Source organism: Pituophis catenifer, unplaced genomic scaffold, assembly GCF_029215685.1.
Source record: "Pituophis catenifer annectens isolate HBS135680 unplaced genomic scaffold, rPitCat1.0.hap2 SCAF_8, whole genome shotgun sequence".
Lineage (NCBI taxonomy): Eukaryota > Metazoa > Chordata > Lepidosauria > Squamata > Colubridae > Pituophis > Pituophis catenifer.
In genome coordinates, this window is record NW_027256888.1 from 42579441 (window position 1) to 42602867 (window position 23427).

General features: G+C 42.1%; 1 protein-coding gene across 1 annotated transcript in view; it reads right to left on the reverse strand.

Moving 5' to 3' along the window:
• TUSC3 (tumor suppressor candidate 3) overlaps positions 1–23427 on the reverse strand; it is a 143106-nt gene that overhangs the window by 25549 nt on the left and 94130 nt on the right. The gene's annotated exons all lie outside the window — the stretch shown is intronic.

Below are 23427 nucleotides of genomic sequence, written 5' to 3' on the forward strand. Positions count from 1 at the left end.
CTTAGACTTATACGCAGTGCTCACAGTGCTTTACAGCTCTCACTAAACAGTTTACAGAGTCAGCATATTGCTCCCAACAATCTGGGTCCTCATTTTACCAACCTTGGAAGGATGGAAGGCTGAGTCAACCTTGAGTCAGTAAGACTCAAACTGCCGAACTGCTGGCAATCAGCAGACGTAGCCTGCAATACTGCATTTTAACCATTACACCACCATATTGTAGCTCCTAAATGCTGTCCATTCTCTTTTTAAAAACCTCAAGTGATGGAACACCCATAATTTCTGGAGGCCAGCCATTTCACTGATTAATTGTTCTCACCGACAAGAAAGTTCTCCTTAGTTCCAGATTTGATGTCTCCTTGATAAGTTTCCATCTGTTACTTCTTGTCTTGCCTTCAGGTGCTTTGGAGAATACATTGACACCCTCTTCTCTGTGACAGCCCCTCAAATATTGGAAAACTTCTAAAATGTTGTCCCTAGCCCCTTCTATTTGTTAGACTAGACATACCCAGTTCCTGTACCATTCGTCATATGTTCTAGCATCTAGCTCCCTAATCAGGGGTGAAATCTAAATTTTTTTTGCTACCGGTTCTGTGGGCATGGCTTAATTAGTGGGAGTGGCTTGGTGGTAAGGTGACTGGCAGGGCGTGGCTTGTTGGTCAGGTGGGCGTGGCCAAGTCAATGTCACTTCTTTGCCCTTTTTTAACCTACAAACACAACACAACACAACACAACACAACACAACACAACACAACACAACACAACACAACTGGCTCACTCACAATATAAAAGCAACTGTGCTAGACCCAAAATGGCCCCTGCAACAAGCAGGAACCTCACACAGCCAAAAAAAGCCCAAAAAACCAACTTTCACACTTTATATACACACAACACAACACAACTGGCTCACCCACAATGTAAAAGTAGCTGTGCTAGACCCAAAATGGCCCCTGCAATAAGCAGGAACCTACACAGCCACAAAAAGCCCAAAAAACCAACTTTCACACTTTACACACACCAAATTCCACATACAGCTTCGTGAAATTTTGTGTGTTTGTGTAGTTAGAGTGAAACACTACAGAAACACACTAAATCTCAGAAAGCTGCACAAATATTATTTTATTTTATTTTAATTTTTATATAAAAGCAGCTAAATTTAAAAATTCCTAAACTTTAAATGGCTAGGTCTAAAAAAAGAACAACTAAAAAAACCCCCAATTGACTATTTTTTTAAAGCTCCCAAAGGGGAAAAAAACTTACCCAATAGAACAGGGGTCTCCAACCTTGGCAACTTTAAGACTTGTAGACTTCAACGCCCAGAATTCCTCAGCCAGCTTTGCTTTGCTGGCTGAGGAATTCTGGGAGTTGAAGTCCACAACTCCCTGCCTGCTTGATTGCAGGCAGGGAGATTCAGTTGCTTGCTGATGCAATCGATTTACAATGGGATTACAGCAAGGCGTTGCGACCAGCAGCTAAAGTAAGCAAGCTGAGGGGGGGAGGGGGAGGGATTTTTGCTACGAGCCATTTAAAAGGAAAAAAAAATTTCTTTTACATGGCTCTGGCAATCCAAGCTGAGTTGCCTGATTAGCAGGCAACTGGGATCGTCAGAGCTTGGCTGGTCAGAGCCATTTAAAAGGAAAAAAAGGCTCTGATGATCGCATGGCTCAGCTGGGCATGGGGGGCGGGGGCAGGGATTTTTGCTACCGGTTCTCCAAATTGCCCATCGCTACCTACTCGCCCGAGCCGGTCCGAACCGGGAGCATTTCACCCCTGCCCCTAATCATCCTTATTACTGTTCTTTGTACCCTTTCTAGAATATCAACATCTTTTCAATATCGTGGCAACTAAAATTGGATAGAATATTCCAAGTTTTACCTAAGCAATATAAAGCAGTACTAATGCTTCATGTGATCTTGATACTGTGCTTCTATTGATGCAGTCTAGGACTGCATTGGCTTTTTTGTAGCTGCAGCACACTGTTGGCTCATACTTAAGTGGTTGTCTACTAGGAATCCTAGATCTCTCTCAGAGTTATTGCTGTTGAGTATTCTATTCTATAATTCTATACCCAATCACCAATTCCAACTTCTATATTATAATTCAGGCTGATATAATGCACTTTGTCATTTAAATTTTCACACTCCAGAATTAACCCCTTCCCCATTGCTCTTTCACACAGAAAATAATCTTTAGAAGATAATTTGTTAATTTTTTGCTTGGGAGGCAAATAACATATTAATAAAAAGAATAATATTGTAGTCTTACAAAATTTAGTGTATCAAAATGCAAGGCTCCAATTGAGGCAAGTATCTGAATCAAGTTATCCTGGGCATATACTGGAACACATTCAGTGAAGGAGCACCTACCGACTCTTTGGTTCAATATTTGAACTGCTCTTACTATTAGAAGAATTTTCCCTCCTCCTAATATTCAACGTACCAATCATGAGAATGATTTCTAGTTCTGCCTTGGGCATGAATTTCAGCTGGATGTCTTTGGGCCAGTCAGTCTTTCTCAGCCCTAAGAAGAATGCAGTAGCAAACCGCTTCTGAAATGCTGCCAACAAAACTGCTGGGATTAATCCAGGTAGTTGTCAGGAGTCAACCATAAACAACAAGAAGAATAATCTGCAGTCTAAAATGCAGATAGTACTCGGAATACATGCCGGGCAAATGCAACTGCTAGTCAACAACTTCTCAGGCCAACCCACCTCAGGGGTCCCCTGTTTTGGGGAAAATAGGAGGAGAAAGGAGTATTAGGGATGTTCACTGTCTTGAATCATTTATAAAAAAGAGATAAAAATAAATGAATGAATGAATAAAGTATCAGATTCTGCCTTTCTGCAGTTCTAATTGTTCACTTTATATTGCATTCTCTGGAATGAGAAAGAACAAATCTTGATTTTCTATTGAGAAACTTTCATATATTTGAAGAGTAGGATCATGGCCTACCTTGCTTGTTTTTTTATGGCTAAATATTTCAGCTCCTTCAGATTTTTTTTCTTAGGATTTACTTTCTAATCCCCAGAGTATTCTAGTGGCTTTTTTTTTTCCTGAATATAGCTCATATTTCCTCAATCTTTCTTAGGGTATGATGCCCAGAGCAAACACAGCACTTAAGGTACTGCCTGATCAAAGAAAATGATCACTTCCCATATTTTAAAAATTATACTTCATCACTTGCCCTTTTTTGCAGATATATCATACCACTGGCTCACATTCATTTTGAATCAAAAAACATTTTTCACAAATAATATTTCCAAGCCAGATATCCCCCGTGGTGGGATTCTACCAGTTTGCACCGGTTCAGTAGAACTGGTTGTTAAGTAGTTAAGCAGTTCGGAGAACAGGTTGTTAAACGAAATCTCCTTTTGTTTTTTCCCCACTTTACAGGGTTAATCCTGTAAGGAATTACAACATTTGGTGTTGTTTCCTAGCCTAATCTTTACTGTCCTGCTTACAGAAACTGCCTCTCCGGCAGTATGCCTAGACTTACTGTCACTTCCGGTTCCGGAGAGTTTTTTTTTTTGCTTGACTTTCTTTAAGGGGAAGGGTTGTTTTAAGCTTTTTACACTGCTGTCGGGAGGAAATACTCCCCTGTTGAAGTTCTTCCAGTCAGGGTGCAATGATCAGCACTTTGAAGAAATAATTGAATAACAAAGCAGAAGCTTTTAATGACAAGATGAGAACCAAGATGAGTGACATTCAGCAAGACTTATTGGCTAGCTAGAAAGATTGACATTCAAACGTGAGTTTACATACCCTTTCTGACTTTTGGTCTAAAACTGATTTTGGTGAAGTTTAATTCTGTGCTTGGTAATGTTTAATCCTGTGTTTAGTGATGGGATAATTTTCCCTATTCAGCTTTGTTTGGAAGGAAAAATGTTAATCTCTGTTCCTGAAAAGAAGCAGCTTTGGAAATCTGACTAGTTCTGTGTCTATTTGTTCTGGTAATTGGTTTAACAAGCAAAAGATACTCTTTTTGCTCCTTTGCTTCATTCTGGAGAGCTTAAATGACCTCTCTGCTAAAGGGTTTCACTTTATGAGCAAGAGTTGGCTGCTGATAGTTATCACTGCATTTTAACTATTTTAATTCCTCAAGGTGCTCTGGCACCCTCCCTGATTTGTAACTCCAATTTGCAGGTATTACTAATCTAATGATTGGTATTTAGGGCAGCTTTTTGCAAGCAAAGAAGCTTTTTGTATTTTTGTACAGGTAATCCTTGACTTACAAGTTACAATGGCACTGGAAAAAGTGACTTATGACTGTTTTTCACACTTATGACCATTGCAGCAAACTGTCATTAGGGCAAAGAAGCAATGCCACATGACCACCTGGCCACGCCCACCCAGTCACATGAAGCACCGCAGTTGTGAAATGAGTGACACGGTTTGTTAAGAATGCTGCAACGGGCAGAAATGATGACCAGTCATAAGTGCGAGGACCAGTCAAAAGTCCGAGGACCTGTCAGAAATCACTTTTTTCAGCCCTCTGGGTAGTCCTTTTGTGCATATGGACTACTCAGAGGGCTGAAAAAGTTATTTTTGACTGGTCCTCGCACTTTTGATCAGTCCTCGCACTTACGACTGTCCTCACATTTTATGTTTTTCACCCTATCTTGTCACCATGGTGAAGAGAAGCAGTTGTGAAATGAATGACGCGGTTTGTTAAGAATGCTGCAACGGGCAGAAATGATGACCAGTCATAAGTGCGAGGACCAGTCAGAAGTCCGAGGACCTGTCAGAAATCACTTTTTTCAGCCCTCTGAGTAGTCCCTATACACATAGCCACGTCCACCCGGTCACATGATCAGCTAGCCACGTCCACCCGGTCACATGACCTCCAAGCCATGCCCACCCAAATAAGCCACGCCCATAGAACCGGTTGTTAAAAAAATTGAATCCCACCACTGGATATCCTCCAATCTATACCTGTAGTTTGGACTTCAGTGGTCTAAATGAAGAGCTCTGCACTTACCTTTGCTCTATTACTTTCAGCCCACTCCTATAATTATCAAACTGTTTTGAAATTGATACCTCTTTTCTATTATATTAACCATCCTATCTAATTCTGCACCACCTTAAAAGTGATAAGCATTCTTTATATCTCTTAATACAAATCAATCACCTGTGTGTGTGTGTATGTGAAGAAAAAAAATAGAGGATAAAATGCTGGTTCTATGTCATCACAAATGACACCTCTGTCCAATCAGATGAAACTAATTGATGGAGCATTTCTTTGAATATGAGAGTACTAGGACTTGGCTTTCCTTTTCTTTTTCTCAAGGTCCTTAGCTTGTACTCAGTAGAAGACACCAAGATACTCATATGTCACTCTGCATATGACAGATGTGCCATTTATGATAGACCAAAACCCTTTTAAGCACTTGACTGCCTTCACTATATGAAACTGTACTCTTTTCTTATTTAAAGTTAAATATAGCATTACGCTTTTGTGGATTTCCCCTTAACATAACCCCTTACTATGCTTCTTGGATCTTGGTACTCAGTGGTAGTTTTTGGTCCACTCTGCCCTGGGAAATTCATATCTTCCACATATTATAACTTGGTTCTGGTTTGAAAAATGTTTTCTCATCACTAATTCATTATATCAGTCTTTATGGTAAGATTTCATATTACTATTCATTCCTTGTATCAATCTGTCGTAAGATCATAATATTTGAAGCCAGATCAAAATTCATGAGCCAGATTGTACTCTTCCAAACAGCCCTGCTGCCAGAAAGTAATCTGAACACTTGCAGCCAGCAAGTTAGAAGGCAGAGAAGTGCATCTGGAATGGGTTAAGAGACAGGATACTGTGACCATAGGTGAAAAAGCTCTTATTATTTAGTGGATTGTTTTGAAGAACAAGGAAGACCAGACACATTATTTCTGTTTCTTTTTCTTTCTTTATAATTTATAAATTAAATAAAAGACCGTGAGACCTTTTTTTACTCCATTTATCCAACCTTGGGTCTGGGTGGTATGTGATGAATCAGTAACAAGATAACTAAAAGGCCCCAGATGTTGATACACAAAGTTCATTTTCCCTTGACTACATTCTGATTTCAGGTAGTACTACAGACAATGTATTGGAAGTCATTTTCCATCATCAACCCTTTCTCTCTAAATTTGTGCACAGAAAAATGGCAAATGTGCAATGTTATTCAGTTATACCCTTCTCTCCCCTAAAAAAGGCCTTTCACTGACATGAGGTTCCTCCTTTATGGAAAATGCAGTTATTCCAGTTGACCATCAGCAGGTTCCTCGCATTGCCTAACAGTAGAGAGCAGGAAGAAAATAGATGGGGAAGTAGCACAGATAAATTGATAAAAGTTTGGGAAACCAGCTCTTCAATTATTATTTACAAGGATGATTTAGTAGCCTAGAAATTGCTGGTGATAGCAAATCATATTGTACAGCCCCAAAAGTCATAATTTATAGCAGTTTCCTTATCTAGTAGCAGTTCTGGCAATTTCGTTTAAACATTACCTCCTCCACACTGGATGTCGGCATACACATTGCCTTTCTCTATGGAGAATCCCCACCTCCCTATAAATACCAGGCTCATTACAATCCTATCAAATTTTAAGATACTTTGAAAGTCACCTAAGGGATAGAATTTAATGAAGCTTAAATGAAATTAAGGTCCCTATGGAAAGCTGATTAGTTTATATCCATATAGCCTTTACTGTGGCACCTAAGGGTTATCTTATGGGTAAAAGTTACATATAAATAACCAACTTACCGAGATGGGGGCTAAACAGAAATGATAGCTTTTAAAATTGTAAATATAAACATCTATTTCCCCTCTCTCTCCAAGCAAAAGCAGAACCAAATTAGGACACATCACAGCATCAGTACTTTTTTAAAAGCTATTCTGAGTAGACATGTGGAAGTCACCAAAAGTCTATCTGAGTTGCTTTGGGGTGATAGCAAAAACAGAAAAATAAAATAAAGGTGTGTTTTAAATTAAGAGAAATTATTTGTTCCTATAAAAAATCCTCATGAGAGGACAATGGTGCATGGAAATCAAAAGCTGTTCCTACTAGATTAACCACAGAATGCTGGTTTTCAATTCAATTCTGGGCCTGTCTTCCTAGCAATTAGTCACTAGTTCCTATGGCTCTTTTAGGGGAGAAAAGCAAAGCACCAGGGGAAATTTAGCTGTTGGGAGGGATACTCTGATCCTGGTGATTTACAAGAAAATTCAGATATTACAGTTCTGCCCTAAAGAATATCCTGCATATCTTTAACAACATTAAACAATAACATCTGCCTATCCCCTGTCCTTGGGAAGGACTTGATAGATGAATAAAAATATAAACATAAAAAATGAAGAAGCTAATTTGCTCTGGGATTTTAGAATTTAAACAGAAGACCTCTGTCACATAACATTCCAGACTTAACAACTGTTGATAAGAAACACAAAAAAGTCTGAGTAATGGATGTGGCAGAATCTGGAGACAGCACAATAGAAGGGAAAGTATTTATACAATACTTTTTTTTATAATAGAATATAAAAAAATACAAAGACCTGAAAATAGAAACAGAACAACTGTAGCAAAAACAAGCAAAGGTAATACCAATACTAATAGGTGCCTTACATTCATTCCCAAAACAACTTGAGCACCACTTGAATACCATCGGCACTGAAAACTCACCATCAATCAACTGCAAAAGGTGTCTTTTCTTGGAACAGGTTACATCCTGTGACAATACCTGTAACACCATCACACATTCTTATTTACCTATGTATACCAGGTCTTTGGAAAGGATAGGTAGACAAAAATGCCAAAAGTCTAAACATCTAGATGACTGTACGATAAACCATAATAACGATCCCCCAGGAGTTTCTATCTTTACTTATGCGCTCTGAGAAAATGAGAGCTTATGTCAGAAGTTCAACCATACTGAACAGTTCTTACCAGAGGAACCAGATCAGGGATGAAATCCAGCAGGTTCTGGAGAACCAGTAGCAGAAATTTTGAGCAGTTCAGAGAATCGGCAAATACCACCTCTGGCTGGCCCCAGAGTGGGTTGGAAATGGAGATTTTGCAGTATCCTTCCCCTGTAGTGGGGTGGGAAGGGAGATTTTTCAGTATCCTTCCCTGCTATGCCCACAGAACTGGTAGTAAAAAAAATTGGATTTCACCTCTGAGCCAGATGAAGCAAGAACTGGAGGGACCACAAAATAGACAAAGTAATAAAAATGAAGCAGCACAAATGGTAGACAACTGAAGAAGCTTCTTGGATGAGAAGTGAAACATCTTCAAGGAAAAATAAAGTAAGTACAGTTGCCTCTTGAAAAAAACACCCTTATTGTTTTCTTTTTTCTTTGTACTTCTGCATTTAAATTTTGATATTTGAATCCACTGAAAGATAAGCCCTACTGAACCCAAATTTTGAAGACCTTAAAAGTAGGCATACTTGATAGCTGTATAAAGACATTATTTACAGCATATGGTTAGATATCCTCCAAAGATTGTTTTAATAATTACAGACGACAATAGGCTTGGGCAGTTGCCTGAAATTGCTACCAGCCTTTCAATTTGCATCTGATTCTTCTTTACAGTAAATTTGGACAGTTGATCAAAATTTGATCAAGATCAAGATCAAACAAACATAACATACTTTGGAGAGGAATGTTTATAATTTTCAGGAAAAAAAACCAATTGTTCCAATCACTTTCCATGTTGCAGAATAGGAAAGGCTTATTAAAATCTATGAATATAGAAAGCTCTAAGCTTGTGAACCATACCTCTCTTCAGCTTATAATTAACTTCAGTCTTGGCTCTTGATCCTACTGAATGTAATGAGTGCAATAATTTTACAAGATATCATAATTAGCAAAATCTTTTGTATTTACTTCTAGAAAGCAAAATTAAGTATTTAGTAACTGCAAAAATAGTGAGCACTACTGAAGTAAAGAAGACATATATTTTGCATATATTCTCTGAAATAATCAATGAAACTCATAATGGATTGTAATTTTAAATTTGTCTAAATAATTCATTTGTTGGTGATCTTCAGAGTGATATCTGTCATGGTTCAGTGAAACACTTAAGATTAAATGTTGATTTCATTCTTTCTTTTCTTCCCTGTTAACTTCCATAAATAAAATAGAAAATGGTAATTGGAAAGGAGACCTATTTGAGTTAGATTTTACTCAAGGCAACTCAATTAACTTCTGAAATAGTCCACATTAAAATTTAAGCATGATTGCATGTTTTAAATGCCACAGTAAGTAAACGCTTTTATCAGAATGAAGCAATATGGATCTGTGTTTCAGTGTAAGTACAGGTGATTTTTGTTTTTAAAAAGGACATGTTCAAAACCCACCATTAATTAAAATCTATTTAAATTAATAATCAAGCATCAGAAGAGAGCATTTCTGACCAATTTTCAAACAGTATTTTTCTCTTTTAAGAAAAGACATAGAAGTGATTCACATCTTTTCAAGTGGCCATTTTTGGCATGGAGAAATGAAACAGCTGCTAAGAGTGCAAAAGTTTGAACAAGCACCAATGAACATTCTTTTATTGCAGCAGCCAAAATCGTTGCAAATCTCAAATAGACTTTTTTTTGCCACTGAAAACATAACTACATCCAATCTGACAGTCTTTCAGTTGCCAGGATTGTGCGTGGTAAAGAAGTTTATGATTATCACAAATTAATCCAGTTTCTTTTATGTACCATAAATCTTACTAGGAAGCAGTCCAGAAATTAAGATTGAATAAGAGGTCCATATGAAGATGCAGCCATTTACTAGTGCTCATCTGCCAGGTAAATAGTAATGGATGTTCTTTTGAATGACTTGCACACTATGAGGAAAGTGTCATGTGGTTATTTCTTTTTTAAAAAGAAGATTCTTTAAAAACTAGAAGGATATGAAATCACTGTTTATTCCATTGCCAGATGGGTTGAGAAGAAATTCATTGGATGTGGATGTTATATATTGAAACATGCATTTAATTTTCCAATGACAATAATCTGACTTTCTGAATCACGGTTCTGAATTTATTCCAAAGGAGTACATTCTATCTTCTTTATCTTTGTGACTGTATAGATGTGTTATAGATGTGTGCACTTATTAATGTATTTGCTTGGATACAGAAACAGAATGATCTGTTGATGTTGGGCAGGTCTGAACCAGTAAAGCCAACAGATTATAAAAAAGGGACATTTAAGCCAGCTGCCCCCATTCCAACTCCATCCTCCAGCTTGATTAGTTGATAATGTTTGGAAGAAGTATTTCTCCAATGCAGTGTCTGCCCTTGTCAAACCCTCCTGCTAGGGGATTGGTTGATGTCCACCTTGAAATAATTTAGGAAGATAGTAAAAACAGTATTGCTCCATAGAGCATTTAATATCTAATTGCTGCCACTGGGATTGGGTGCCAGTGGGTTTTATTTCATTTGTCATTTAACTGTTTTTATCAATTAGTTCATGCTGTTTTATTGTTTGTGGGTAAACAGCAGGAGTCCTATTTGGAATATGGCAATACGTAAAAGCTATATATAAATAAATAAATAATATGTGTGTACTGGGGGAATCTTGTCTTACATTAGACTGCCGAAATACTTTTTTAAGCATTCATTTTATATTGCAACTTAGATCTGTAAACCTTGTATCTTCTCATAGAGATTTGGAAATATTTATTAAATGAAACACTTAGTTTCCTCTATAAAGTATTTAGGAAAAGAGGGAGAACTCTTGCTTTTTTCATTTAGATATTCTCTTCTAGTTTGGCACTCATATGATAGAGTCAAACCCATTTAATGAGATTCGCAAAGGGTGTTTCTGGAATAAACACACATACAAACACACAAACCCCAAGATACACATAGCTCTTGGGATAAATATACACAAATTAAGTGGAGGAAACAAAACTAAATCATTATCCTCTTTTCTGTTTTAAGAAGTATACTCCCACCATGTATAAGGTACTTTCCCTGTTCTCAGGATGTTTTTTAAATTTCATGACCTGACCATTTCTATACCTCATCTGGAAATTACTAGTCAAATGCTATTCATATATGCAGTTCTTACTTGACATGGGACAATGAAAAAATGGATCAAACAAGTACCTTGGACAGGAGTTGTGAATGCATCGATATCTTTTGCCAAAAAGTTATTGTATTCAGCAATTTTACAACAAAGCTGAATCTGATAAATTCCACTCATGATGAGGATATTGAGATAACCTTCTAAATGATCAAAAGTCATTTTGATGAGTCTATGATGGCAGACTCATAGAAACCATTTAGTGCTTTTAATGAACTGTTAATTTGATAAGTGTTTGTTTTATATATGTACTGTATATATTGTTATGTATAGTATGAATTAATGGTATGAAGTATTTTTTAAATTCTATGACTTGGTCTTGGACTGTATATAAACACACAAATAGAATAAATAAATAAACTTTCCAACAAGTGGGCAAATTGTTAGAATTTATCCACTGAAGAAATACTTGCACTTTTCGACAACCAATAACCTTTATTCATTTCTAACACAGAAGCAGTATTTAATTTCTGCCTAGTTCTCAGCAGTGTCCCAGCTATTGCTATTAAAATATTCTCTCCAATTTGAGTTTGCAGAATGCTTGTGACACAGATTATTTCTATATGAACTTTCAAGTCTGATTATAAAGCATTTCAAAAGAGCCATCCAAAAATACTGTTAAACATAATCAGAGTTGTACTACTGCTGTGCCTGTATGCAGACATATTTAATGGAGTTAATGGAATTACTAGTGTGAATAAGGTTTACGAGGACAAAAGCTTCACAGGAAAACATTTTAGTGTACCATTTACTTTAGGCACACAACTACATAAACACTGAACATACTGAAATTTAAATAATAAAGAATGAGGTTGATATTCTGATACTACAACTAGGCTCTTCTATTCAAATTTATGCTCTGCTCATTGTATGTCATTTTGTTGCAACAATATTCTATTTTTAGAATTTAAATCTCCACAGAATCTAAATATTGATGCCAAACGTTTATTATCATTTAGAATAGTTACACAGTATATCCAAAAAGCACAACAGCAGTTACATTCAAATTTGCAATAAAACTGGAAAGGTTGGTTTGGTGTGTCTTGTATATGTGATGCGTGTCTGTGTATAACTAGATAGACTGATAAGACACCATAGCATAGTACATGTATACACTATGTTTAATAAGAAGGAAATCCTTAATTTCATATTACAATTTTTCTTCAATTTTCATTCCCTTTCCCACCTCAAAATACCAATAATGAATTTCCAAACATGACTCACAATGAGAATGCAGATATATTATATGTACTTGGAATACTATTGAAAATCACATCAGCCTATGAATAAGCATCACGGTATTTAAAACAATAATAGTTAATCAATCATTTTGTAAAAGTTTTTCCATACCCTCACTCAATAAAGAACAGATATAATTTCTATATCATCCAGGCATCTGGAAAATTAATCTAGATTATGGATTAAATCTTAAACATTCAATTGAACATCAGGATAACTAAATAATTGAAATTATGAAAATAATATCAAAAAGATTACATTATTATAAACCCAGGAGCACTAATAAAACAAGATAGTAGCACTAATGTACAAAAGAGTTGGCAGGACCTTTCTGAAAGGCAGTACAAAGGGATTAAGGCCCATGAGAAAGTTGTTCCATCACAGAAATGAAGTTCCATCTTATCCAAATTTATCTTTCTTTTCTTTTGCCCCAAATGAGATGTTATGCATGCTTACACTGAATTTAATGTTTATCATTTTAATATCCATTCCACTCCTTCATTTAATCCATTTTAAAGAGATTATTTACCATTTCTCTTTTGTCTTAATATTTCTAAATAATTGGATAGGGCTAGCAAACACTAGGCATTTCACTGTTCACCTCTATTATTTTTCAGATAATTCTCTTTCTTTAACAGCTTCATAGTTACATCTTCCATTACACTGCTTCATCTTTTATTCTTATTCTCCATTTCCTATTTTTAGGCAGTTACCATTTGTCAGGCCAAGTAAACATACAAGAACGATGCAGATTCTAAAAGGTGTCTTTAATGCTAGTCTGAGGTAAAAACCTAATCTTTAAAATCGTAAGAGTAAATTTCTAGTCAGTTGTAGTGAGTTAAGTAAAGTGAAGTTCTTTAAAACATTTTGTTCTCATGGCTCTCATATCAGGACAATGTGAGGAGGACTCTCCTTACCTAAACTGTATTTTCTGTTGGATACTCACATTTCCTATGAATCTTGAAGTTTGAATCTTTATCTCTTACGCATTTGCTCAAGTCCCAAAGAAACAAACGTTACTGCATCATCTTTAGTAACGTTTTTTGATACTAATTGTTTACGATTTGTTGAAAGATATTGCATATTCCTTAGCAAGTTTAGGAATTCTTCTGGAAGCTTAATACTTTTAACTTTTCCACAATACTATTTATTAGAATAGTAAGGCTACAGGCATAAAAATTTGCTTTAATTTTGTTATGTTGAAAACTTTCCAATGTTCTACTAAAAAGACCAAACTTTTTTTTCTGGACAAATGTCTTATCAGTTTATCAATTTTACAGCTGAAGACCTTGCACTATATGCTCTTATAACAAAGAACATTTTCCCTAAAATAGCCTGACATTTTTGTTAGTGCCTCTCTAAGTCTAATTCTAAATTTATTTCACAAGTCCAAAATATTTATCACTCAACTAATATTTGAACTGCAGTAATTTCATCCCAGCAAATGAAATAAGAAATTGGTTACACTATAAAACACACTGATAATGCTGTTATCTTTTCTAATTTCAGCAAATTTAACTTCAAAGGGAGCTTCCTCTATTCACAGTTCATGAACCTTCATGAATAAACACGTATTATGATTTCAATGTTTCTATGACTGATAAGAAAAGGAAGTTTGAAGGTTATTCTTTTCACTGCCTTGTTTAAAACTGGTAGTTTGAGTATCATGTGCCTTATTGGATTCAAATAAGCCTTCCCTGGACCCGGCTATATTATCAAATTATCGTCCAGTCTCCAATCTTCGCTTTGTTGCGAAGGTTGTTGAGAGTGTGGTGGCGCGACAACTACCCCGATACCTGGATAAAGTTGTCTATCTGGATCCGTTCCAGTCGGGCTTCAGGTCACGATACAGCACGGAAACAGCATTGGTCGCGTTGGTGGATGATCTCTGGAGGGCTCGGGACAGAGGTTGGTCCTCTATCCTGGTCCTATTAGATCTCTCAGCGGCTTTTGATACCATCGACCATGGTATCTTACTGCACCGGCTGGAGGGGTTAGAAATAGGGGGCACCGTTCTTCGGTGGTTCTCCTCCTTCCTCTCTGACCGTTCGCAGTTTGTGTTGGCAGGGGGGCAGAGGTCGACCTCGAGGCACCTTATTTGTGGGGTGCCGCAAGGGTCAATCCTCTCACCCCTTCTGTTCAACATTTATGTAAAACCGCTAGGCGAGATCATCCGTGGTTTCGGGGTGTGTTCATCAGTATGCTGATGACACACAGCTATACATCTCCATCCCAGACCACCCCAATGATGCCCTTGCTGTGATGTCCCGTTGCCTGGAGGCCGTGTGGATCTGGATGGGGAGAAACAAGCTCAGACTCAACCCTTCCAAGACCGAGTGGCTGTGGCTTCTGGCGTCCCGGTATAGTCAGCTGGTACCATAACTGACAATAGGAGATGAGATCTTGCTCCCCATAGAGAGGGCCCGCAACTTAGGTGTCCTCCTGGATTCACGGCTATCTTTAGAAGATCATTTGACGGCCATGGCCAGGGGTGCCTTTTATCAGGTTCACCTGATCCGCCAGTTGCATCCCTTTCTGGATCAGGACGCCTTGCGCACGGTCACTCATGCCCTAGTTACCTCCCGTATGGACTACTGTAATGCTCTCTACACGGGGCTCCCCTTGAAAAGCACCTGGAGGCTTCAACTGGTCCAGAACGTAGCCGCGCGGGTGATTATGGGTGCAGCTCGTTACGCCCATGTAACACCTCTCCTACGCAAGCTGCACTGGCTCCCGGTGGTCTTCCAGGTGCGATTCAAGGTGTTAGTTATCACCTTTAAAGCGCTCCATGGCTTAGGACCTGGGTACCTACGAGACCGTCTTTTGCCACCAATAGCCTCCCACCGACCAGTTCGTTCTCACAAGGAGGGACTACTCAGGGTACCGTCAGTCAAATTATGCCGACTGGCGACTCCCAGGGGGAGGGCCTTCTCTGCGAGGGCTCCAACCCTTTGGAAGGAACTGCTCCCGGAGATACGGAATATCCCTGATCTCCGTGCTTTCCGCCGTGCCCTCAAGACCCTGATGTTCCAACAGGCGGGGCTAAACATATGAACATGTGAATGAATTTTTTAAATGTTATCTAATTCTGGGTTTTATTTAACTGACCAAACTAAGTAATAATTTTAATTAGCAATTTTATGATGTTTGTGTGTCTATATTTTTCTTGACTGTACACCGCCTTGAGTCCTACGGGAGAAAGGCGGTATAGAAATATAATAAATAAATAAATAAATGTTCTCACAGTGAAACTTCCTTTTTTTATTAAATTAAAATGCAATGTCTATTCATGTGAATGCATTCCCATCTTTTGACAAACCCAAACCAATAATAACAAAAGCACTGAACAGAAAATACCATAACATAAAAATATATTTTAGCATGTTGTACAAAGGGAATATCTGAGTATCAGCAAACTTTGTTTAGTAGTATATTATGCATCTAAAAATATATTAAGTTTTTTTAAAGAACACGTGTATGAACTTTAGCTATTTTAATTAAATTTTAATTAAAAGAAGTGTGAATAATGCCATAGATCAGTGATGGTTAACCTTTTTGTAAATGCATCCGCGTGTGCCCCAATCCCCAAAATGCAATGCGAGGTCCCCCCGTGCATGTGCTCTGCCCCCATTCATGCACATATGTTCCCTGTGCATGCACCCCCGTGTATGCACCCCCGTCCCGTTTTGGCTTCCAGGTTGGTGTAGGAGGCTTTTCAGGCCCAAAACGGAGTATGGGAGGGGCTCGCGATCTCCAGAGTTTCTCCCCCAGCATGTTCTAGCTTTCTCCTGCATTCCTGCTTTCCGTGCCTTCTTGATCTTTGCAGTTTCTCCCCCCCAGTGTGTCCTAGATTTCTCCTCCATTCCTGCCTTCTGTGCCTTCCCCGATTTTTTCAGTTTCTCCCCCCCAGCGTGTCTTAGCTTTCTCCTCATTCCTGCCTTCCTCAATCTTTGCAGTTTCTCCCCCAGCATATCCTAGCTTTCTCCTGCATTCTTGCCTCCCATGCCTTCCCCGATCTTTGCAGTTTCTCCCCCCCCAGCGTGTCTTAGCTTTCTCCTCATTCCTGCCTTCCATACCTTCCCCAATCTTTGCAGTTTCTTCCCCCAACACATCCTAGCTTTCTCCTCCATTCTGCCTTCCTTGCCTTCCTCGATCTTTGCAGTTTCTCTCCCCCCACCATCGCATGCTAGTTTTCTCTTCCATTCCTGCCATGGAGAGGCACCTGCGGAGGTGGAACCTACAGAGTTTGGAGAAGGCCCCACCCCGTGATTGTGCGGCAGAGACTCGAAGACCAGCTGGCCGGCGGGAGACATTTGCGCACGCATGGTGGAGCTGGGCTGTGGTGACGGCTGGCGTGCCCGCAGAGAGGACTCTGCATGCCACCTGTGCCATAGGTTTGCCATCACGGCCATAGATTAAAGCAGCTCTTCAAATGATCAAACAAAAAAATAAGAAAACAACACTAACTTCACTAAGTTTCCTATTCAGGGACAGTAAATCTTTGTTCTTTCTGTTCTTTTGGACCCGTGTTTCTCAACCTCTGTAACTTTAAGATATGTAGACTACAAATCCCAGAATTCCGAGCTAGCATAGAGAATCTCAAAAATGCTGAGATTAAGAAACACTGATCTAAGACTATACTTCCGTGGTATCACTGTTATATTATTTAGAATGGACGTTGGACTTACCTGATACGTCCGTTCTCTCTTAGTAAGGAACGTCTGTCAGACTGGTTATGGACTCCACTATGCAGCCTATGACCGAGTCTGCGGATTTAAATAACTCCGCCCTCTCCTGGATGATCCCCAGTGTTTCGGCGAGGGTGTAGACGCAGACTGGGGTGTCTTTCTGGAAAATACAAAAGAGAGGTAAGAGAACACCACCCACCCCCGGGAACAGGGCACGGCAGAAGGGTGGGGCTGACAGACATTCCTTACTAAGAGAGAACGGACGTATCAGGTAAGTCCAACGTCCATTCTCCTCAGCGTAAGGAACGTCTGTCAGACTGGGGACATACCAAAGCTGAATGTCCGCTGGGAGGGAAGATCAAGGGCCCTGTTATCTCAAGTCGAGTGGACCGTCTGGAGAACTCTGCGCCCAAAGGCCGCATCCGCAGAAGCAAACGAGTCCACCCGGTAGTGGCGAATAAAGGGAGAGATGCTCGACCAGGCGGCAGCTCTGCAGATTTCTTCCCACGAAGCCTGGGTCGCCCATGCTGCAGAGGTCGCCGCGCTCCTGGTGGAGTGGGCCGTGATGTGGTGAGGTACAGGCAAGGATTGTCCTTGGTAGGCCGTCGATATTGTAGCGCGGATCCAACGACCCAACATAGGAGCCGATGCCTTGGCCCCGATAGAAGCGGGTTGGTAAGAGACAAATAATGCCTCAGTCTTCCGAAAGGAGGAAGTGCGCCTCAGGTATATTTTGGGAGCACGACGCACGTCAAGCGTGTGCCATGAGCGTTCCAAGGGATGCTGAGGGGACGGGCAGAAGTTGGGTAGGACCACCTCCTGTGAGCGATGAAAGGGGGAATTAATTTTGGGTATGAAGGAAGGGTCCAGTCGGAGGACTACCCTGTCCTGGTGAAAAACGCAGAGGTCCCTTCGAGATGACAGAGCTGCAAGCTCCGAAATGCGTCGGGCCGAGATGATAGCGACCAAAAAAGAGACCTTGAATGACAAGAAACGGAGCGAGACGTCTCGAAGAGGCTCGAAGGGGCGGCCGTAAGAGCTGAGAGGACCTTGTTCAAATCCCAAGTAGGGAAGCGATGAACGGGAGGAGGTCTTAAATTTGCAGCTCCTCGCAGGAATTGTTGGACGACAGGATGTCGGGAAATCGAGGATGCGGAGCCGCAAGTCAGAACCGTAGAGATGGCGGCAGCTTGCCACCGGAGGGTGTTTGGAGATAGTCCGGCAGCAAATCCCTCCCGGAGAAAAAGTAAAATGTCCAGGATTGAAGCAGAAAGGGGATTAATGCGAGCGCGCTGGCACCAAGAGGAGAAGGAGGCCCAGGTGGAGTTGTAGATCCTGACAGTAGAAGGCCGGCGGGAAGCCAAGATGATGTCTATCACGGAAGAGGGGACCTTGGCCTCTCGCAGGAGGAACCGCTCAGCCTCCACGCGGTTAGGTGGAACCATGCCGGATCCAGATGGCGAAGGGAACCCTGGACGAGGGCAATCTGGCCGGCCGGAATAGACCACGGCCAAGCGACAGATAGGGAGATCAAGTCCGAGTACCAGTGTCTCTGGGGCCAGCGGGGCGCGAGAAGAATGACTTCCGCTTGCTCCTGAAGGATCTTCCTGAGCACCCTGGAAAGTAACGGAAAGGGGGGGAAGGCATATAAGAGACCGGGAGGCTAAGGGCTGCGAAGAGCGTCCGTGGCTTCCGCCCCGGGATCCCAGAACCGAGAAAAGTACCTCGGGACCTGGTGATTGGCCTGCGATGCGAAAAGGTCCACTTCTGGGAACCCGAAGCGTGTCGTGATCTCCTTGAAGAGAGAAGGGGGGAGGCTCCATTCCGCGTTGTCCAGCCGACGTCTGCTTAGAGCATCCGCTTGCAAATTCTCCATCCCGGAGATATGATCTGCACGAAGGGAATGAAGGTGAGATTCAGCCCAGAGACCAAGTAGCAGGGTCTCGTCCATTAGCGCTCGGGAATGGGTGCCTCCCAGTCTATTAACGTGGGCCTTCGCCGTAACGTTGTCCGTAAGGACAAGGACGTCACGAGACACGATAAGGTCTCGGAAATGAAGCAAGGCTAGACGGATGGCTCTTAGTTCCAGGAGGTTAATGGGAAGAAGTTGCTCTGAAGATGACCACTGACCTTGTGCCATATGATGTGTCAGGTGAGCTCCCCAGCCCTGGAGGCTCGCGTCCGTGGTGACTATTACTCGCGGTGTTTCCCTGAAGCAGCAAGCTCCTGACAAGGCCGAGGACGTCCACCACCTGAGGGAGGATATGACGGATGGGGCTATAGGTACTCTGATGAGGGACGTACTTGATCGCTTCCGTTGATGGGGGAGCAGGAACCATTGTAATTCCCTACTGTGGAGACGGGCCCACGGCACTATATCATATGTAGAGATCATCTTGCCCAGAAGGCAAGAGAGACTAAGGAGAGAGGCTGATCGATCCGCCATACAGCGGCGGGCAAGCGAGCGCAAGCTGTCCTGGCGGTCCAAGGAGAGGGACACTGTAGACCTCACTGTATCTATGACAGCCCCTAAATGTTGGATAGAAGTGGCAGGGACCAGATGGCTTTTGGTCCAGTTAATGGAGAACCCGTGTGATTGGAGAATTTGGATGGAAGTGGCCAAATCGGATTGGGCCTCCTCGAATGAAGAAGATTGCAGAAGAATATCATCGAGGTAAAATTGGATTCGTATGGGGAGGGAGCGAATGTGCGCCACGAGAGCTGCCATGATCTTAGTAAAGACACGGGGGGCTGAAGAAAGTCCAAAAGGGAGTGCAGAATATTGGAAGTGTCACCCCCGGTAGTGAAAGCGGAGATATTTACGGAAATCCGGGTGAATGGGGACATGGAGGTAAGCCTCCGTTAGGTCTATGGAAGACAAGAAGTCCCCGGGGCGAATGGTTTCCAGGATAGTATGGAGAGTGTGCATCTTAAATTTGTGATACACAATGTAACGGTTAAGAGCTTTTAAGTCTAAGATAGCCCTCCACCCCCCAGAGGATTTGCTAACTATAAACAATCGGGAATAAAACCCAAGGCCATGCTGGTCGGGAGGTATTGGTTGTATGGCCTTGATGGCAACTAAGTGGGAAATAGCCTGAGAAACCAGGGATCTCCGGACCCTGTCCCTAGAGACTGGGCAAGAGATAAAAACCGAGGGGGGAGGGGAGGAGAATTCAAGAGAAAGACCAAACTGAACCGTACGTAAAACCCAAGAGTCCGAAGTCGTGGAAGCCCACTGAGCGGCAAATAAGGTTAAGCGACCGCCAATGGGAGCTTCCAGGTGAACCTCACTTGGACCGTCTAAACGATCTGCCCCTGCCTCCTCGAAAGGAACGTTTCTGGAAGGGCCTAGCGCCCTGTCTAACCTGTGAGTCCTGGGGAGGCTGGGATTGAAAGGAACGTTGAAAGCGAGGCTGGGAGAAGCCGGAGTCTTGAGGTCGAAATGACTGAGACCGGTGGTAAGGAGAAAACCGAGAGTTGGAACGACGAGAGACAGACGGGAGAATCTTGCGGTGGTCTCTGGTTTCCACCAAAAGTGGTTCCAGGGGAGGACCGAAGAGAGAAGAAGATGAATAGGGAGAAGAAGCTAGTTGCCACTTGCTCTTGGCGTCCGCTTGCCAATGGCGGAGCCATAAAAGTCGACGTGACGTTACTGTGGAGCCGATGGATTTGGCTGAAAATCGTGCAGAATTTAATGTGGCGTCTGCCGAGTACTCTAAGGCGGCGACTATCTTGTTTAAATCTTGGTGGGTACGAGAGTCAGAAGGTGGTAACCTGTCTTGTAATTGTTTTAGCCAAAGCAGAGAGGCTCGATTAAAAAAAGAAGCGGCCGTTGCAGTTTTAACTGCCCATGCTGCGGATTGATGAGCTTTGATGAGAGTCTTCTCCGCCCGTTTGTCTTCGGGTCGCAGAGATTCTTCCGGAGAACTTGGAAGCCTGGAAGGAGCAGCCAAGGCTGCGACGGGGGCGTCCACGGGAGGAACCTGTAGAAGGTCCGAAAGAGCAGGAGCGGTTTGGTACAATCGCTTATCCAAACCATTGGGTGCTGGGGCTGAACCAGGTAAGGTCCATTGTCGTTGGACGATATCCGTAAAAAGCTTGGGGGCCGGAATGAGTTCTGGTTCAACTGTTGGTTCAGCAAATAAGGATGAGGCTGGATCAGAGGACACCTGTGATGTTGACCCCGAGACATTGGGAGACCCCAGTCTAGTGACTGCTAGAGCTTTAAACAATAAGGAACGGAATAACTGGGGCCTAAAGAGGCCAACAAAAGTGGGCTGGTCAGGAGCGAGGCCCTCGTCGTCAGAAAGAGACTGGTCCCGAGGTTCCTCTTCCTCGGAGAGGAAACCATGGTCAGATTGCTCAGGAGAAGACAGGTGTTCCTGGCGGTCTCCAGAGTGGACCCGGCGAGGTTGAGCTCCAGGAATGGGCGGGGGAGCCTGAAGGAGGCCTTGTTGCAGTCCTTGAGAGAGCCCCTGTTGAATGGCTCTGACTATGATGCCCTCCAAGGCAGCATGGGGATCCGGATGGGAAACGCTCGCTGCGCTGGCCTGAGAAGACCCTTGTCCGGAAGGCTGGCAAGAGGGCTCAGGTGTAGTGTCTCTCCTCTGCGCCAGAGTATCAGAGGGATCCGGGAGAGTCTGGAAAACCTGTTCTGCCTCCGATGATGTGGGACCCCGAGATGAAGGGCGATCAGGAGAAAGGTCCCGATCGGAACGGGCCATGGTAGATTGAGGCGCAGGAGGAGAGGGCCCAGGAGGTAAAATGGCCGACGTGTGGGACAAAATGGCGGCAGGCTGCTGTTGAGCCTTGAGAGCCGCTTTTTCCAATGCCCTGTGCCTCCTAAGTTCCTCCCTGGTGGGCTTGGTTAGGCCAGAGGAGGATGATGTTGTTTTAGATGGGGCTTTGCTCGGGCGGCTTTGATTGCTGGGACCCTCCCCCGGATCGCTAACATGTTGATGTCGGGACCTGGTAGCCGCGGAGCGAGAACGAAGGTGATTAGAGGCATCTGCCATCTTGAAACGGGTCGGCGCGCACCGCCGGGGGCCCCTGAGCGATTGGAGATCTCAAACCTCTAAGACGATGAAGCTCCGGCGATGAGTGAGGGGAAGGCAGGTCCACTGCTGGTAGGTGCCTGGAAAGCCGTCCGTGCGAAGGAGGCAAGCCGCTTGCTCAAGGCAGTCAGGGCGGCAGGAAAATAATGGCGCCGTTTGAAAAGCCCGCCAGAAAAAAACGGCGCCGATTGAGCTGCTAGGCGAATGCCGTTAAGAAGCAGCTATTTGTCTCCCGATGGTAAGGGGAGACTGAGGGGGAAATTTGAGCTCCGACCCCTCAGGGGGCTATCGGCAAGCAGCCCCCTTGCCGCAAAAGCGGCTGCGGCCGGTATCGAGTAAGGACCCTTCGCGCCGCCGATGCAATTGAAAGGAAAAAAAAAATTCTTAAAGCGTCCAAATCGAATAACAGCCGAATTTGAGAGGAAGGAAAATAAAAAGAGGTAAAAATAGCAGAAAATATGCTGTAAATAGACTGGATCCAGAAAGACACCACTGTCCAGCATAGGACCGAGTCGAAACACTGGGGATCATCCAGGAGAGGGCGGAGTTATTTAAATCCGCAGACTCGGTCATAGGCTGCATAGTGGAGTCCATAACCAGTCTGACAGACGTTCCTTACGCTGAGGAGAAGATGAAGTTCAAAATCCATGCAGGACTCTAAGTGCCCCATACCTCATTCCTGTTAATTGTACCATAGTGAAAAATAGATTCCAAATCTAAAATTACCAGAAATTTGCCACAACCATCAATGACTGAAAGTGACTAGTCAAGGAGTAGTTTGCCCCATTTCAGTCTTGAATTTCACGAAAGAAAATACCTTTTCTTTATGTCATTCCACTCATACATAGAAATCTTATTTGCAAATTAATCTGCACATCTTAATTTACATATCAAGGCTCCTCATAGCAAGACCAGAATTTTCATGTACACGGAAGCTGGAAAATAATGGAAATGTATTCAGATAAATTCAGACAGATCTCTCTCAAAAAAGCATCCCAACTGTGACACCACTTTCCATCCTACTTCATAGAAAAGGCAGGGAACAATGGACAGAAAAGTAGGCGAATACATGAAAAGGCATTTTTTTTAATAATAAATCATTCAAGAAGGGATCAATAATGTGGTATCCATGAATACGAATTTTATCAGTAGGCATCTTCCTTAATGCCTGTTGGGTTTTCTAACTATATTATTTTTTTTCAATTGTTTTATATATTTTAAAAAATAATTAAATCAGAAGCTGCACAGTCACTATCTATATTCACATACACTGTTAGAAAATAAAGATGGTGGGGTAAAGCTCAGAGGGTAGCTTGGAAAGGTGTCCCTGTGCCTAGAAATAGATAGAGGTAAGTTGTGGGTTGGAAGGAACATAAC